This window comes from Rhinoraja longicauda, chromosome 16 (assembly GCF_053455715.1).
Source record: "Rhinoraja longicauda isolate Sanriku21f chromosome 16, sRhiLon1.1, whole genome shotgun sequence".
Taxonomy (NCBI): Eukaryota; Metazoa; Chordata; class Chondrichthyes; order Rajiformes; family Arhynchobatidae; genus Rhinoraja; species Rhinoraja longicauda.
The window spans coordinates 49,312,784-49,332,741 of NC_135968.1; the positions used below are offsets into that span (position 1 = coordinate 49,312,784).

Here is a 19,958-nt window from a genome sequence, read left to right on the forward strand (position 1 = left end):
ATGAGCAGGCAGAGACAATGGGTCTGCCGGGACAGTTCTGTTTGTGGATTTTTTTTTTAAAAATTTTTTTTTTTTTTTTTTTGAAAAGCATATGTACAAATAGAAATTAAAAAAACAATAACCCCCACAATTAAAATGTGGACTACGGAAATGACAGAGACCCTGCATTTGGAAAAAATAAGGTTTGCCTTAATCGACAAACCTGAGTTATTTTTAAAAATATGGTCTCCATTTATTGAATTTTTAGAAAAGTAAATGGGTTTGGCACAGGACTAAAATAAAAAATTTAAATTAAAAGTTGAAACTTGAGTTAGGGGTTGGATGTACAACTGTGGTTATTGTCTCCCGGATCTACTCCCTTTAATTTTTATTGTTAGATCCTTTTTTTTTAACCCTCTTATTCTCTCTCCCCAAGTTTATAGTTTTTTATTTTTATTTTTACTTTCTCTCTTCAAAAATTTAAAAACTGAAGCTATGTAAGAATTTTGTAAGAGGGGGCATGAGGACCGATGTGGGGAGTAGTTAGGGTCTCCTGGCTAGAGGGGGAAGGGGGAGACGCAGTGGAACCCCTGCTGTGGTTACTTGTAGTAGGGGGTGGGCAGTAGGACCCAGCGGTGCTGTGGGGCTCTGCCTGGTGGGGGCTGTGGGCCCAATGCGGTGTGTGTGTGGGCCCAGTGCGGTGTGTGTGTGGGCCCAGTGCGGTGTGTCTACGGGCCCAGTGCGGTGTGTGTGTGGGCCCAGTGCGGTGTGTGTGTGGGCCCAGTGCGGTGTCTATGGGCCCAGTGCGGTGTGTGTGTGGGCCCAGTGCGGTGTGTGTGTGGGCCCAGTGCGGTGTCTATGGGCCCAGTGCGGTGTGTGTGTGGGCCCAGTGCGGTGTGTGTGTGGGCCCAGCGCGGTGTCTATGGGCCCAGTGCGGTGTGTCTGTGGGCCCAGTGCGGTGTGTGTGTGGGCCCAGTGCGGTGTGTGTGTGGGCCCAGCGCGGTGTCTATGGGCCCAGTGCGGTGTGTGTGTGGGCCCAGTGCGGTGTGTGTGTGGGCCCAGCGCGGTGTCTATGGGCCCAGTGCGGTGTGTCTGTGGGCCCAGTGCGGTGTGTGTGTGGGCCCAGTGCGGTGTGTGTGTGGGCCCAGTGTGGTGTGTGTGTGGGCCCAGTGTGATGTGTCTATGGGCCCAGTGCGGTGTGTGTGTGGGCCCAGTGCGGTGTGTGTGTGGGCCCAGTGCGGTGTGTTTATGGGCCCAGCGCGGTGTCTATGGGCCCAGTGCGGTGTGTGTGTGGGCCCAGTGTGGTGTGTCTATGGCCCAGTGCGGTGTGTGTGTGGGCCCAGTGCGGTGTGTGTGTGGGCCCAGTGCGGTGTGTTTATGGGCCCAGCGCGGTGTCTATGGGCCCAGTGCGGTGTGTGTGTGGGCCCAGTGCGGTGTGTGTGTGGGCCCAGCGCGGTGTCTGTGGGCCCAGTGCGGTGTGTGTGTGGGCCCAGTGCGGTGTGTGTGTGGGCCCAGCGCGGTGTCTGTGGGCCCAGTGCGGTGTGTGTTTGGGCCCAGTGCGGTGTGTGTGTGGGCCCAGTGCGGTGTGTGTGTGGGCCCAGTGCGGTGTGTGTGTGGGCCCAGTGCGGTGTGTCTGTGGGCCCAGCGCGGTGTCTGTGGGCCCAGCGCGGTGTGTGTGGGCCCAGCGCGGTGTGTGTGGGCCCAGCGCGGTGTCTGTGGGCCCAGCGCGGTGTCTGTGGGACCAGCGCGGTGTCTGTGAGCCGGGTGGAGCTGCGGCCTGTTGGCGTTCCCGGGGGCCGCGTACAGCGATGGCTGCGACCTGCTGCTGGGCGGTGGAGCGGCGCGGGTCGACACGCTCGCTGGGGGAGGCCCGCGGGGATTTGGAGCCCGGGTAAGTGGCGGTCGGCCCGGTCAGCGGATGGCCGGGGAGGGCGTGGGCAGCAGTGAAGAGGCCGGGAAGGTCGGCGGCGGTAGCGGCCCCGAGGAGGCGGTGGAGGTCGGCGGCGGCGGAAGCCTCCGGTGGGCCTCGTACATCGGCGGCAACGGCCCTGGGGAGGCGGTGGTGGTGGTCGTACACACTCGTACACATACACTCGTACACACACACGTACACACACACGTACACACACGTACACACACACGTACACACACACGTACACACACACGTACACACACTCGTACACACACACGTACACACACACGTACACATACATGTACACACACTCGTACACATACACTCGTACACATACACTCGTACACACACACGTACACACACACGTACACACACGGAAGCCCATTCCATACAGCCACCACCCTCTGAGTAAAGAAGTTACCCCTCATGTTACCCCTAAACTTTTGTCCCTTAATTCTGAAGTTATGTCCCCTTGTTGGAATCTTCCCCACTCTCAAAGGGAAAAGCCTACCCACGTCAACTCTGTCCGTCCCTCTCAAAATGTAAAAAACCTCTATCAAGTCCCCCCTCAACCTTCTACGCTCCAAAGAATAAAGACCCAACCTGTTCAACCTCTCTCTGTAGCTTAAGTGCTGAAACCCAGGCAACATTCTAGTAAATCTCCTCTGTACCCTCTCCATTTTGTCGACATCCTTCCTATAATTTGGCGAACAGAACTGCACACCATACTCCAGATTCGGCCTCACCAATGCCCTGTACAATTTTAACATTACATTCCAACTTCTATACCCCCCACTCTCCCATCTTCCCTGACCCCCACTGTCCCCCTTCTCCCCCACCCCCTCATCCCGCCACCACCACCCCCTCCCCCCCCACTCTCCCACCTCCCCACCCCCACTCTCTCATCCCCCACCACTACCCACTCCCCCCCACCCCTACTGTCCCCTTCCCCCCACACTTCCTCCCCACCCCCACTCTTCCCTCCTCCCCACCCCACCCCTCCTCCCCTGTAGCACTCTCCCTCCCACCCCACTCGCACTCACCTCCACCCACCCATTCCCCACCACCCCCCTTTCCCCTACTCTCTCCTCCCCCCCACCCCCCACATTCTCTCCTCCCCACCCCACTCTCTCTCTCCCAACCCCCCCTTTCCACCACTCTCCCCCCCACCCCTCCTTCCCCCACTCTCTCCACCTCCCTACCCCCCACATTCTCTCCTCCCCCAGCCCCACTCTCACTCTCCCCAGCCCCGTTCTCTCCTCCACCCCTCCTCACCCACCCCCGCCTCCCCCACTCTCTCCTCCACTCACCCCCCTCCCACCCCTACCCTTCCCTCCACCCACTCGCCCCACCTGCATTCTCACCGTCCTCCTACCCCCCACTCTCCCCCTCCCCCACTGTCCCCCTTCCCCCCCACCACCACCCCCCTTCCCCCCACACTCCCTCTCTCCTCCCCCCACCCTCCCCCTCCTTTCACTCTCACTGTCCCCCTTCCTCCTCACCCACCTTTTCCTCCCTCTGTAAGGGGTTAACATTCGGCATGCAGCCATGTGGGTTTTATTTCAGGGATGTAAAAGCTCCAGCTCCATTATGTTGCCAGGACATCCTGTTGTCAGCATGGAAGTGCAGTTTATGGCTGATCGTATCCTCTGATATCAGCAACTGGCCTCAAAGCTTTGAAGTGTTCAGAAGAACATCTTGCCATATGGACTGCCATTTGTTCCCAAGAAAGAAGAGGTCACGATGGACACGATGGACACGGAGGTCCCGAAAGACACATAAAGATTTATAGGGCATTGTAAACTTGCCATATAAGGCAGTGATGGAAAAATACTGGCACATGTATTTAGGGTATAAAAGGTGTGTAAATGTAAGCTTTCGGAGAGAGAGACTACACTAGCTTCCTGAGCGTTTCTGAACCGTTGGTGAAAGGGTTAAGTTGCGCCACGAACAAGAATCCGCACGATCGGCGCTAGAGATTGAGGATACTGCCTACCCTGGCCTTTTTCAGTACACCTCATTCTGTCCAGCAGGCTGAATTATTTGCCCTCACGCGGGCCTGCCACCTTTGCGCTGACCAACGTGCTAATATTTACACCGACTCACGATATGCCTTTGTGGTTGCACATGATTTTGTTAACCTGTGGCAGCACAGGGGCTTTTTGACTGTAGCAGGCACTCCTATTAAAAATGCCCTGTTTGTCCGAAATCTACTAGTGAGTTTAACACTCCCGAAAACCTTGGTTGTCATTAAATGTAATTCGCATACATCTGCCAAGGATCCCGTTTCTTTCGGGAATGCATTGGCTGACACATTGGTAAGCACAGAGGCCCTGACCCCAACCATTTTAGTTTCTTCAGGTGAACAACAGCAGTTTTCTGCAACTACCGCTAGGCCCAGTGTTTCGGAACTCTGCCAGGTTCAGGGGGACGCCCCCGAGGCTGAGAGACACCAGTGGAGCCAGGATGGGTGTTCACCTCACGAATCTGACTCGCTTTGGGTTACTGCCTCTGGCAAGGTTTGTGTCCCTAACGCACTTTTACCTGTTTTGTTGCATTATGTGCACTCTCTTACCTATGCTGGTAAGAGGGGAATGTTGGATGTAATAAATGCTACATGGTATCACCCCAAAATACATTGGGGTTTACAAATTGATTTTATTGAATTGCCATGTGTACATAGTTATAAGTATTGCTTAGTTATTGTTGATGTGTTTAGCTGATGGATTGAACCCCAAGGTCTCGATAGGACTTTGACATCCAGTCTGAAATCTCAAACTATATAATACATTGTAAAATAATGTTCATTTTGCTATTGTTACTCCTGCTATTAGGGGAAGTGCACTCAAGATCTATATGGGATTGTGTTCAATCTGTATTTCCTTCTTGACATTTATGTAGAGACGATCAGATGATATGCAGAAGAGGCAATGGCGCAATAACCTGGAACGCAGAAAGAATAGGACCCTGCTCAGGATGGTTTAATAAGACCAGAGCTAAACAATTGAGAGACCAAGCCTATTGGGTTGTACCCTGTGGACATGCTTTGTGCCAGTTTAATTTCCAATGTCTGACAGATGAATTTAGTTTTCCATGTAAGAAGCAGCAACCGTATCAGGGTCGGTCTAGACGAACTCGAGGGTTACATCAGTCGTCCCTACGAGAAGAGATGAGGGGAAGAATAGACTGGAGAAGGGACTCTTGCAGTAGAACGCAGGAGAGCTTTACATGTCCAGCCAACACAGCATGCGCAGTAGGGAGGTATGAAGTACAATGCCCTGAGGGGTGCGGATGGTATGCAGCAAAAGGACAACTAATCGTTATTACACACAACCAAGGGAAGGTCAATTTGACCACTAAATGGAACGTAAGCATGACTTGTGAAAGAGGAAATGGAACCGAGTAACTGTGTTAAGGGAATGGAGCAGATAGGGCTGGAACGGCTGGGGGCTGTCACATCTCCGTCTCAGATGTGTAATAATGAAGCAGACACAATCCGTGGTGATTACATTGCTTCGTTTGACTGTTTATTGTTTCTAGGCATTGCAGCCTTTAGCACACACAGCAAGCACACTCTCATGCTCTCCGGTCACCTGAGACACACATCACCATATTTGCATATCATCATCATGATTCGTCATCATGACATCCCTCCTTTACTAGAATTAAACTTTAAATTACTGTGTTCTTTTCCCCCAATTAAACAATTCTTTACTTATTATGTTATTTTTCCTTAATACAAATATACAAATAATATACAAATAATAACTTGTAAGTTTCTTTTGCCTCTAAACAAATATCATATAATTACTAAACAAAACTATAACTATAGTCTATAACACAAAATCGTCGTATCTTTTGGGAACTCTCCTTTCACGTTGTGGTCTACCAGCTGGCACAAGAACATCAAAGTCTGTTGAATCTGCTAAGGTGTTGTCATCCAGATACTGTCTCTGCTCAACACCTGCATCGCAGTCTGCTGCCTCTGGAACTCTGGTCACCACCTCAGAAATGTCTTCTGGTCCCTCTGAATCGGTAACTCTCGGTGGACTTTGGCCCTCGATTCGACTGTCTCACGACATGTACTTTTTTACATTCGATATATTCCTCTTGTACATAACACCTTCTGGAGACTTGACTGTCACCCTGCTACCGCTCCTCGATACAACATTGTATGGCTCACAATGGTAAGGAGTGTCCATCTTACCACCATCATCTCGCCTCACAAGTACGTCATCACCAGGCATTATTTCTGAGTATGTGGCTCCTCGTTTCAAATCGGCATACCATTTCGCCGCACCTTTCTTTTCAGCATCACGGTCTCTCAGCTCCTGGTCTTCCGTGATCTCTCGTACTTCTGGCATTTTCCTTCCAAACAAGGCTTCTGCCGGGCTTTTCCTAGTCGTTGAGTGAGTGATCGCCCGATATACAGCTACGTATGCTAGCAGCGCGGCCTTCCAATTTTTCCCTTCGGCATGGGCGATTTGTATCCTCTTCTCAATGGACTGATTTTGTCTCTCGACTTCTCCATTAGCCTGTGGCCATTTAGGAGTCACTCTATGATGATGAATACCGGTGGTTCTCATGTACTCAGCAAACGTCTCTGACACAAACTGTGGTCCATTGTCGGAGTACAATGTAACAGGCAACCCATGTCTGGCGAAAATCTCTGCCAATGCCTGTACAGTCTTTTCTGCCGTAGTTGACTTCATCACCGCATATTCATTGTATCTGCTGTAGTAGTCTACCACTACCATAATTGATTCACCTGTTGGAAGTGGTCCTATAAAGTCAACAGCTACGTCGTCCCATGGTCCTGTTGGCAATTTCGTACTTCTAATTGGTTCTGGTGGGTTGCTCCTGCTTGTGATTTGGCATCCGTGGCAAGTCCTGACAAATTTTTCGGCATCTCTGTCATAACCTGGCCACCACACTTTGCTCCGCAAATTTTGTTTGGTACCAACGATGCCTAAATGTCCCTCATGAGCTAATGACACGATCCTTGCTCGTAGTGCCTGCGGGATCGCCAATATGTTACCTCTAAGCACACACTGACCAATCACACAAAATTCATCTTTTATGGGAACATATGCTTTGTAAGGGCATTGGTCCCATTGCCCACTATAAATACGCTTTCTGATATCATTAAGTTCAGGATCATGTTCTGATTCCCTTTCGACTTCCCTTGTTGCCACGGCTCTTGGCGTTGACTGAATTGCAACAAAGCGCACAAAGTTTTCTGCTTCCATCCCTAAAGTGGATGTTACTCCTAGCTGTTCATCCTTCAACAGTCTCGACAGCGGGTCCGCAATATTTGCTTTTCCAGCAATGTGGACTACTTTGTACTTGTACTGTTGGAGTCTCAGCACCCAGCGTTCTATTCTGGCACAGGGCTTGGACCTTGTTGAATAGATCACTTCCAGCGGCTTGTGATCAGTAACAAGTTTAAATTCAATACCGCACAAGTAAGCATGGAACCTTTCACAGGCCCACACTAGTCCCAGTGCTTCTTTCTCCGTTTGAGAATACCTTCTTTCCACGCTGGTTAAAGATCGACTGGCATATGCTATGATTCTGGGTCCATCAGCATGTGTCTGTACCAGCACTGCTCCCAAACCAACTGGACTAGCATCTGCTATGACTTTTGTTGGTGCAGCTAGATCATAATATCCAAGGGTTTCTGCACTCATTAGGCACTGTTTCAAGGTATTGAAAGCCTGTCTCTGTTCATTTCCAAAATGGAACGGTATGTCTTTCCTGGTCAACTTTCTCAGCGGATCTGCCAGTGTAGCAAAATTTGGGATAAACATTGCACAGTAATTGACCAGTCCTAGAAAGCTCCTCATCTCGGTTACATTCTGAGGTTCACGTACATCTGCAACATCTTTCACTTTAGCCTTTGCCGGGTTCAGCCCTTCACTTGTCAGTCTGTGTCCCATGAAATCCATCTCAGAGACACCAAACTTGCACTTGTCCTCATTCACAGTGAGACCCGCTTTTTGAAGTCTTGTCAACACTAGCTTCAATCTCCTGTCATGCTCTTCACGAATTGATGCATGGACGATGATGTCATCTGATATGTTTGCTGCTCCAGGTACCCCTTGAATCACTCTGTGGATTTCATACTGATAGATCTCAGGGGCAGCATTGATTCCAAACATCAATCCGCAGTGAGTGACAAATGTTGTCACCTCTCTTGACTCTGGATGTAATTCCAATTGATGATATCCCCACTTGAGATCAATTTTGGAGAACACTTTACTAGTTGATAACTCTTGTAGGACTTCCTCGATCGTCGGAATTGGGTGTCTTTCTCTGATTATTGCTTCATTGGCTCTCCTCATGTCAACGCACAGTCTGATATCATTATTGGGTTTTGGCACTATTACTACTGGACTCACCCATGGTGTTTAATGTTCAACTGGCTCGATAATGTCCTGATCAATCAACTCCTTGATTTTAGCTTCTACTTTTCCACGAAGTCCAAATGGCGTTCCCCGCACTGGTTGTGCTATTGGCTTAACAGTTCCATCAACAGCTAACTTCACTTGCCGGCCTTTCAATTTTCCAACTCCTTGGAATACTGAGTGAAATTCCTGCTTCATGTCCTCATATGACTGCACTGAATTGCCATGCACTCCGATGTGAAGCACTCCCAGCTCCCCAGCTGTATTTCTGCTGAGCAGGGGTTCTCCTTTCTCCTCTATCACCACAAATTCTGCAACAGCTTTTCTATCTCCGACTTCTATGTCAGCCGTGAAACATCCAATGGTCTGCAACGGTTCAGTTGCGGTGTATGGATATAACTTCCTACTACACCTCCTTGACATGCACTTGATTTTCTGCTGTTTCAAGCATTCCCACAGTGATCTGTCAATTACGTTGCAGTCACTACCAGAATCTACAATCACTGGCACTGTAATACCTCCGATGGTCACTGCAACTTTTTCCAGATGGCTATCATTCAATGCAAACTGATAATCCCTTTTAATAGCATGCTCACCATCCTCATCACTTCCGAACTCATCTTCTACGTGACGGACGTAACTCTTCTTTTTCTGCCACGGTCTGTCTATCTTGTCACTGGACTTCACTTTCTCCCTTGCCTTGCAAGGTTCACTTTTGTAATCCCTTGTATTGTCCCTGGCCTTACTTTTGCATTTCTTTGCAAAATGATCTTTGCCTCCACATTTCCTACACGTTCTACCTTTTGTTGGACAACATGCATCTTTCCCTACGTGACCCATGTTGCCACACCTGTAACATTCAATCTCACATTCAGGCTTACTTCTTTGTCTCCCGTGGGACAACCAATTAACTAGCCCAATCTTGGAATCTTTTAATTTCATGCTGTGAAACTGTCCCTCAAGAGCTTCCAGTACTGCCGCAATCGACAAAGCATCCTTTAAGTTTAACTCACTGCCTTTTTCTAGCAGCCTTCTCCTGAGCTTGTCTGACCTGCAATGCTGGACAACCTGATCCAATATCTGGTTTTCCACATGAGCAGCCACATATTTGCATCCTACAGACACCTGTCTGAGTCTCGTCACAAATTGAGCAACAGTTTCGCCCTCTTCCTGGGTTGTTTTGCGGAATAAATGGCGTTGAAATGTAGCATTCGGTACCACCACATAATGACTGTTCAATGCATCAACGGCTTTCTTATAGTCATCCTTCATACCGGTGTCAGGGAGTGTTTTAAACATTTCTCGAACTGCTGGCCCCGCAGTGAAGAGAAGCAACGCTCTCTGCTGTGCCTTCTGCCCCAGCGTACTCTCATCAAGAAAGAGTCCGTGACTGTCGGCGTAGGCCTCGAATTCCTCCAGCCAAGCTTTCCATTTCAAGCTGACAGTACTCGCATCATCCGTCGGATCAAAGTGTGGAACTCCACGAAGTGCTAAGAAATCAGCTCCAGCAACAGCCATAACAACCTTTTTCTAACCTTTTTTCCCAGCAGGTAGTCTCGGATTCAGAATCCAAAATATCCAGAATATCCAGAATATCCAAAATATCCTCGTCGCCAATGTTACATCTCCGTCTCAGATGTGTAATAATGAAGCAGACACAATCCGTGGTGATTACATTGCTTCGTTTGACTGTTTATTGTTTCTAGGCCTTGCAGCCTTTAGCACACACAGCAAGCACACTCTCATGCTCTCCGGTCACCTGATACACACATCACCATATTTACATATCATCATCATGTTCGTCATCATGACAGGGGCAAGTAGCAGCACTTACATTCTGAAGAAAGATGATTGGTTGGCGTGTACCAATGCTACCCAGATAGAAGGAAGGCACCCCCTAGTAATAATCTGGTCAGTACGAGAGACTACCCAGGAAGAATCCAATGTAGGACATTTAAGGCGAATGTATACAACTTGTACCCCAATGGTTAGATCCCCGAATGTGTTAAATTTGACCATCAGGATAGAATATGAATCCAGGAAGCAGAGTGAATGTAACGTTGCTGACATTACAATGGAGGTGTTGGAACTGGAATAGGAACGTTAAATTCCTTCGATATAGAGACCCTACAAAACAAGATACAGACAGGAGGAGGATTGATGGGAGAAGGAATAAAACTACGGAATGCTTGGGATAAAGGATTATAAGAAATGCAATTTTCAGGATGGTTATCTGATGTAATGACTTGGAGACAGAATGAAGAGGTAGAAAAAGAACTGGAAAGGGTAATGCAGAATCAAACGGAGTTAAATTCGAATTACACCCACTGTATGATGAAAGAAATAGTGACGAGGTTTGAACTACTGTGTACATTGAGCACTTTGGACAATGGACCCTATTTTACAGCCAAAGTTAATGAGGAAATGTGCGAACAGTTAAATATCCGCCAGCAGTTCCACTTCGTACACCATCCATAAGCTGCAGGTATAGTGGAACGAGCAAATGGCACACTATGAAATAAATTGGCCTTGTACTTTGGAAAAATTGGAGGTTACACGGGAATTTTGTTTTTGTCTTTCAGTCCAGGTATTTTAAAATTCATGTTACAAGTTGACAAAGCTTTTAATCAGGCGTAGCAACGTCATGGTGAACTATTTTATGGATAACACCGTTCCTTACTCCTATTCCGTGCACGCTTTACTATTGACTTATTTACTGCCTAGTATTGCGAGCGATAACCATTTGCTCGGAGGGTGAGCTGGTGTTTTAGAACCCCAGGTCTGCATGTGACAGAGCTGATGTTGTCACCCAAGGATTATCAATGCCAGTTTTTGCAGGAACAAAAACGGTTGATAGCAGCTGTTCTACACACGTCCAGTATTCTGGCTGTTCCATGTGTTCAGGATGTGCATGCAATAATTCAGCATTTCTCATTGAGGTACCCCTTCATACAGGGATATAACAAAGAAAGAAACTTGAGCACTAGACTGCTGGACTAATGTAGATGGTCTAAACGAACTGGGATTTGTACCTTTGGCTTCACATTTCAACATTTATTTTTTAACTGGATGAATTGAATATTTGAGAATGAATTGAAGATTACAATTGTGCTGGAATTGTGGACCTTTTTGTGCTAGCTTAGTTGATAAATTAGTCTTTGAAACCTATTTACTTGGGTCAGTGTGTACATAAGATATTTAAAGGAAGTATTTTGCTTTTCATTTATTCAATGCCTGAGGACCACATTTAGAAAACCTCTATGCGTATAACCCCACTCTACTACAGGATTAACCCCAGCAGAGGTATTATATGGGAAACCACTCCGAACCCCTTGGGGATGGAGGGAGAGGGGTGCATCAACCTCCATGAACTGTACGACCTGGATGAGTGTTTAATTGAATATATGAAATTATTAACCCAATCTTTATCAGATAGCATTCTCAGGTCCGAGACGCCCAGAAACCACGGGACAACATGAGGCTAAGAAACATAGAAACATAGAAAATAGGTGCAGGAGTAGGCCATTCGGCCCTTTGAACCTGCACCGCCATTCAATATGATCATGGCTGATCATCCAGCTCAGTAACCTGTACCTGCCTTCTCTCCATACCCCCTGATCCCTTTAGCCACAAGGGCCACATCTAACTCCCTCTTAAATATAGCCAATGAACTGGCCTCAACTACCTTCTGTGGCAGAGAATTCCACAGACTCACCACTAAGATGGGATTGTGGATTATATTGACCCTCGGTAGTCAGATAGAAAGACGAACCTCGGATCTCCAGCGAACCAATCGTGTCCTCTCTTTATGTCAGACATATGCTTCTCAGGTGGAACGGTCTGCTTGTTGGGTGTGCGCCCCAGGTACCAACATATGGGAGAAGCATGATGCCTCTTTACCCGATCCCCTTCACTCCGAGTGAAGTCAGATCTGCCCGGGTCTTTTTGAATCACTCACAGAGCCCTGGCCCCAATAATTGGTGTATGGATTATGACAACCAATCAGATGACTGTGGATGTCAATGTTTTAATGGGTGGTCCTTGAGACCCTATCTTAATCAAACACAGGAGAATTGGCCCCGGATACAAGTTAATTCTCCTCATGACTCTCCAGAAACACCAATAAATACAACCTGTTTCTGTAGAATGGGATCTAGACCAAATGAAGTTGGTCTGTCTGTGGGATTCAGCACATGCACCCATATCAGTACTGCAGTTCCCCCAAGACCTCTTAATGGGACTTACTTAATATGTGGGAGCTGGGCATATGTCTGGTTACCATACCTCGAGGAGATTTTGAGTGGAACAGACAAAATGTTTAGGATGGAACTGCAGATGCTGGTTTACACTGAAGAAAGACACAAAATGCTGGAGTAACTCAGCGGGACAGGCAGCATCTCTGGAGAGAAGGAATGGGTGACATTTGTGGTTGGGACCCTTTGTCAAACTGGGAGCCAGGGGAGAGAGAGACTAGAGATCTGGAACATTGTTGTGGTTTTGGGAAGTCAATCCTTGCAGTCCTGGGCCATCACTGCAGGAGGTTGTCAGGACAGTATCCTAGGCCCAGTCACCTTCAGCTATTGGCCTCCTGCTTTGCCAGAATGAGGTCACATGCAAACTGGGGGAACAGCACCTCACAATCCACTTGGGTACCTTACAACCCAATAGTATCGAAACATCAAAACATCGCAAATAGGTGCAGGAGGAGGCCATTTGGCCCCTCGAGCCAGCACCGCCATTCATTGATATCACAGCTGATCATCCACAATCAGTAACCCACGCCTCAATTCTCCCCGTATCCCTCGATTCCGTTAGCCCTGAGAGCCAAATATAACTCTCTCTTGAAAACATCCAGTGAATTGGCCCCCACTGCCTTCTGTGGCAGAGAATTCCACAGATTCACAGCTCTCCGGGGGGAAAAGTCGCTCCTCATCCCAGTCCTAAATGGCCGTCCCCTTATTCTTAAACCGCGTGACCCCTGGTTCTGGACTCCCCCAACACGGGGTACGTGTTGCCTGCATCCAGCCCATCCGATCCCCAAGGAATTTTGTACACCTCTATAAGATCCCCTCTCGTCCTTCTAAATTCCAGTGAATACAAGCTCAGTCGACCCTTTGTTTCATCGCGTGTCAGTCCCGCCATCCCGGGAATTAACCCGGTGAACATTGAATTCTTCAATTCTAGGTAATTAATCAACAACCCCCCTCTTTCATCTCCCCACCTCTTCCCTGTACCCCACCTGGATGTGCACCCATGTCATCCACTATCCTGCCCCCATTTCCCCTCCCCCTCACTCCCCCCCCCCCCCCCCCCCACACCCTTCCATCTCTATCCCCACCTCTGGCTTCACGTTTCAAGCCTCTGCTCCCCTTTTCTCACAGGCTTTTGTCTCCTTTCCATCTCTGGTCGTAGTCCACCCATCTGCCAACCAGACTGGGCTCACCTGTGAGGCTCTACCACTGTGCCATCCCTCAAGATGTTGTGTACCACAGGGATCTGTGCTGGGATCTCTGCTGTTTGTGATATACTGCGTATATAAATGACTTGGTTGTAAATGCAGATGTGTTGGTTAGTATGTTTGCAGAGAACATTGGTGATTGCTGGGGTAGCAGACTGTGAGACAGACTGTCAGAGTATACAGTAGGGTATAGATCAGCAACACATACAAGTGTAGAAATAGCAGATGGAGTTTAATCTGAGCAAGTGTGGCTGTTGCAATTTGGGAGGTCATATGTAAGGAGAAAATCTACATTTAACTGCCTGACCCTTAGGAGCATTGATGTACAGAGGGGATATCAGTGTATCCTCTTGGGGTCCAAGTGCATAACTCCTTGAAAGTGGCAACACGAGTTGATAAATTGATGAAGAAGGCATAAAGTATTCTTGCTTAATACCAAATATGGGGCATTGAGTATAAGGTACAGGACATCATGATGCATCTTTACACACTGCATTTGGAGCAGTGTGTGCAGGTCTGGTAGCCCCAGTACAGGAAGGACGTGGAAGCTTTGGGAAGAGTGCAGAGCAGGTTTGCTAAGACGATGCATGGATTAGTGGGGACTAGCTACAAGGTACGGTTGTACAGACTTGTACTGTTTTCTCTGGAATGCTGGAGGTTGCAGCAAAACCTGATAGAAGTATATAAAGTTATGTGAATCACAGATAGGATCCGCTGTTACAACCTTTATCCCAGCATGGAAATATCAAATAATAGAGGACATCGCTTTACGTTGAGAGGGACAACGTTGACAGGAGATGTGTGGGGCATGTATTTTACACAGATGGTCAGTCCCTGGAACATGCTTCTGGAGGTGGTGCTGAGGCAGATGCGATAGTGGCATTTAAGACACATTTGGACAGGCATATGGATATGCTGGGAATAGAGTGATATGGATAATGTGCAGTCGGATACCAGTTGGTATTGGCATTATGTGTAAGAAGGAACTGCAGGTGCTGGTTTAAACTGAAGATAGACACAAAAATCTGGAGTAACAGCAATCAGACAGCATCTCTGGAGAAAAGGAATAGGTGGCGTTTGGGTCAAGACTTTTCTTCGGACTGAGAGTCAGGGGAAAGGGAAATGAGAGATATAGACGGTGATATAGAGAGATATAAAACAAATAAATTAAAGATATGCAAAAAAGTAACAATGATAAAGGAGGCCATTGTTAGCTGTGGACTAGGTGAAATGATTTACAGACAATGAGACTCAACAAGACGACTTTGAAACTAGTACAACCACCTGGGTGGAGGAGGGATAAAAAGAGAGGGGATGCATGGGTAAGTTGAAGTGAAAGAAATCAATTTACAAACCGTTGGGTTGTAAACTGTCCAAGCAAAATATGAGATGCTGTCCCTCCAATTTGTGTTTGGCCTCACTCTGACAGTGGACGAGGCCTGGGACAGAAAGGTCTGTGTGGGAATGGGACGGGGAATTAAAGTGTTAGGCAACTGGGTGATCAGGTAGGTCCAGGCGGCTAGAGCAAAGGTGATCACCCAGTCTATATTTGTAGTGTATAAGAGCCGGTGTATAAGAGTCCACACCTTGAACAAAGGATACAGTCGATGAGGTTGGAGGAGGTGCAAGTGAACCTCTGCCTAACCTGAAGGGACTGTCGGGGTCCCTGGACAGAGTCGAGGGAGGAGGTGTAGGGACAGGTGTTGCATCTCCTATCTGGGGAGGGGAATGGTTCTGGTGGGAAGGGATGAGTTCACCAGGGAGTTGCAGGGGCAATGCAATATCCTGGAATCTCGATTGCTGCCACAGAATCTCCTCTCTGTCCCCCTAACTAATATGTTTCCTATCACAAAGGCTCTGCCTGACATTACCCTTCCTTGCTGTGTCTCAGAGCCTGACTTGGTGCCACAGACCACACTGCTACTGCTAAGCACCCCTGACCGGTCATCTCCCCCAACAGTATGCAGAAGTGTGTACCTGTTTCAACGGGGTATGCCCAGTGGGTCTCCAGCACACTTTGTCCACCCATCTAATCTTTTGCTTTACCTTCAGCATGACCACCTTGCTATGGCTTCATCGATGAAGCTCGCGTTCTTCTGGATGGTCCTGAGGTCAACCAGCCACAGCTCCAGGTGCCTAATACTCTCTGTAAGGTGTTGCATCTGGCCACACCACCCACATGTGGTCATCAGGGATACCAGAAATTTCCCTGGCCCCTATTCTGCAGGAGCAGCATGTCATTTTTCCACCTTCCATCTCTACTGCTCTAAAACCAAGAGTAAAAACCACAACAATTACTCACAAGGAACAGCAGACCATTTACCTTTACCTCCTGTTACCCTCTGCTCAGCCTTTACTGAGCCTCCTTGAGCTAAATCCACAGCACTTGAAACACAGCCTCACACTGACCCTCAACACACCACTTCACCTCCACACAACCCCTCTCAGAGCATACGGCTCACTAAATGACACTCTTCTATACTTTGTCTTCTGGGTATTTACTGCCCAATTAGCCAATTTATTGGCATTCAATTAGCCAATCGAACTACTACCTTTTGAAATCTCCCACTGCTGCTCCGACACTGAAATACACTTGTTAGATGTTGAAAGAGATTCACCATGTTACAGGCTACCCAAACAAACCTACAGTTGTATTGTAGAAAGTATCCTAACTGGTTGCACCATGGCCTGGTATAACAAATCCCATGCACCTGAATGGAGGCTGCTGCAAAGTGGTGGTTCAGCCCAGTCCAACGTGAGCACAGTCATCCTGACCATCAAAAGCATCTACGTCAGGTGTCACCGCAAGAAAGCAGCATCTGTCCTCAAGGGTCTCCACATCGGGGCTATGCCAGTGTGGCTGTGTCCAGGTTCAGGAACAGCTCCTTCCCTACAGCCATCAGGCTATTAAATGATACACTATTGTCACATGTACTTGGGCACAGTGAAATTCTTTATTTTGTATACAATATACAAAGCACACAAAAACTCACCACGTTTCTGTCCAAAGTTACTAAGTATAACGTATTATAGTCATGTTATAGTCATTTTAGTACAAAGTATTACAGGAATGCCATTTGTCAATGCCCACTGTTGCGAATGGCCACATGAAAGGGTTAATGTTTCCATTAATCACTTCCAATTTCTGGTTCCATTATCAATCCATTGGTATTTTCAAAATGGATTCTATTTTTGCAGCAACATTGTCCTTGATTATTAATTATTATGCCTGATAATGTAAACTTGAATCTTTCCTTTGTCAATAATATCATCTCTTGACATCCCATTAATGATCCTGGTCCCCTCCCCTCCCCAACAGACCCCCTCCCCAGCCTTTCCTCCATCACTCCCAGCAGCACGATGCACACTTTAGGGATCTGTTGTTTGTGTTCCTTTGATTTGGTTGAGGCAGAGCCAATCTCTGTTTTGAAGCTTTAATTAATACACATGTCAATGTAGGACATCTTATAATGATCCTGAAAATGAAATCATTCCAAAGTTATAATTGTGCATTGAGAAACAAGAAAAAATAAAGAGTAAAATGATGAAGGTGAAAGACTCAGATGTGGCAACTTGCCAGAAGCCTCAACGATATGTGTCCATCTGGTTCCACATGCTGCCATTTCCCAATTCCCATCTTTCCAGGGCCCTAGTGAGACCGCACCTGGAGTACTGTGTGCAGTTTTGGTCTCCAAATTTGAGGAAGGATATTCTTGCTATTGAGGGCGTGTAGCGTAGGTTTACTCGGTTAATTCCCAGAATGGCGGGACTGGCATATGTTGAAAGACTGGAGTGACTAGGCTTGTATACACTGGAATTTAGAAGGATGAGAGGAGATCTTATCGAAAAGTATGATTATTAAGGGGTTGGACACGTTAGATGCAGGAAACAGTTCCCAATGTTGGGGGAGTCCAGAACAAGGGGCCACAGTTTAAGAATATGGGGTAGGCCATTTAGAACTGAAATGAGGAAAAACATATTCAGTCAGAGAGTTGTGAATCTGTGGAATTTTCTGCCTCAGAAGACAGTGTAGGCCAATTCTCTGAATGCATTCAAGAGAGAGCTAGATAGAGCTCTTAAAGATAGCGGAGTCAGGGGTATGGGGAGAAGGCAGGAACGGGGTACTGATTGAGAATGATCAGCCATGATCACATTGAATGATGGTGCTGGCTCGAAGGACCGAATGGCATCCTCCTGCACCTATTGTCTATTGAAACACAAATTCCACACTTACACAACCAAATTCCATTTGATTGATGTGCTTGAGGTGTCATTATTTTTAAAAGTAGAATAATTTTTTTAAATCTTTAAATGAAGCCCAAGATCATTTTTGAAAACTTCACACTCATAAGTAAAGCCTTCATTCAAAGAAGAAGCTATCAGAATATAATTAGTGAAATACACACATCACCAAAGCTATCGTCAGATCAGATGAAATTGGTGCATATTATAAGCATCCTTGTGGTTCTCAAAGGTGTAATTCTGAAAGTGCACGCAGATATTCTTCATTCTCATGATCAATCTCCAAGGCCTTTTCAAAGTATTCAATAGCTTTGGACTTGTTCCCATCCAGCTGATATGTTAACCCTCTGACACCAAGAGCTTTGCTGTCATGTGGAGCATAGTAAAGTTTATTATCTGCCCACTTCTCCAATTCTTTCTTACACAGTCTCCGTTCTCTTGAATCATATTCAATCTTCACTCCTTTCAGAAATAGGCTGATGGCGCTTGATTCCGATCGTTTCTGGTACAGTTCAAATGACCCAGCCTTTAAACATATCTTCTGTATGTTTTCTGGACGGATGTCCTCCAATTTCACCAGATCATTGTAGATCTCCTCTGCCTCAGAATACTCTTCATTTCTTATGCAAATATCTGCATAATCCAGCTTTGGGAGAATAGAACTCCTCGGACGGCACTCAGAGGCTTTCCAAAAATGATATTTACATTGACCGATCAACTCAGCTCGCTGCCCAGGATTTCTATTACCAAGATTGATCAGTTTAATTTTATAACACATTCCAATTTGGTGGTGTGAGAAGCACGAGTGTGGAGTTAATTCTAACGCTTGCTTCAATAGATTGATTGCTTTCTCCACTGCTCCTTCTACTCTGTAAAATTTTGCCGCGTAGCGAAGCACATATGGACCCTCACTGGCCTTCTGCAATGCTTGTTCAACTAATGTCTTTGCTTCTTCCTTTTTACTGAGTCCTTTCAATTTTAAGGCCAGCAGCACCATGGCCATTGCATCATCTGGATCCAGCTCCAGTACACGTCGCAGATACTTCACTGACTTACTCCATTCATGACTCTCTGGCGTTCCAGAAAATGTTTCCAGACGAAACAGAACAGTTGCTTTGCCCATGATCCACTCCGTGTTATTGGGATCTTCCCCCAGAGCTTTCTCAAAACATTCCATAGCCTCCTCATAGTATGAAGATCCAGAAGTCAACAATGACCATCCCTTCTCCCCATACACTTCAGGTATCATTGCTGTATAGCGAGGGCCATCAGTGAGTGGTTTACAGATCATCTCCAGCTTGTCGACGTAGGACTGGGCCTCGGTCAGTTGTCCCATGTGGTAATGCACCCAGGCAGAGTTTCCACAGGTGATGATGCTGTTTCTTTCAAATGTATCTTTGTGGTTCTCCCTCAGAATCCTGTCAGCTTCCTTTAAGTTTTGAAGAGCTTCCTCACAGTTGCCTTGCAGGCAGTTTACAAAAGCGAGTTGGTTGTAGGATGTGGCTTGATATTTATCTGCAAAGATTATGGCATCGTTTAATCGGTACACCATATCGTCCAAGTCAAGGGTCTCCTTCTGTGGGCCCCACGTGAAGTGACACTCAAGCTGATCGAGCTTCTCTTTCAACAAATCTCTCATTCTGCTGCTGCAAGAGAATAAAATTCATCAAATTCCATGTCAGGCAAGTCTGTCTCCCAATCTCACAAATAGTCAGCAGACCAGAGAAGCTGCATTTGGTTATTTTGTCATTGACCTGAAGCAGTCTCCAGGCAAGACTCTGGGATGGTGTGTTGCCTCCCTGATGCTAGAGTCAATGATGATTGGGAGAGAACTGGATATTCTGAGAGGGAAGTCTCCAGAGATCCTTGTCCATATTGGTGCCAATGACATATTTAGGAAGGGAGATCAGGTCCTGCAATTTTGGGAGTTGGGTAGTAGGTTAAATGTAGGACCTCCAGG

General features: G+C 47.0%; 1 pseudogene; it reads right to left on the reverse strand.

The window, feature by feature from the left end:
• Positions 1-18,178: 18,178 nt before the first annotated feature.
• Positions 18,179-19,643, reverse strand: LOC144600849 (antiviral innate immune response effector IFIT1 pseudogene; annotated as a pseudogene).
• Positions 19,644-19,958: the final 315 nt, after the last annotated feature.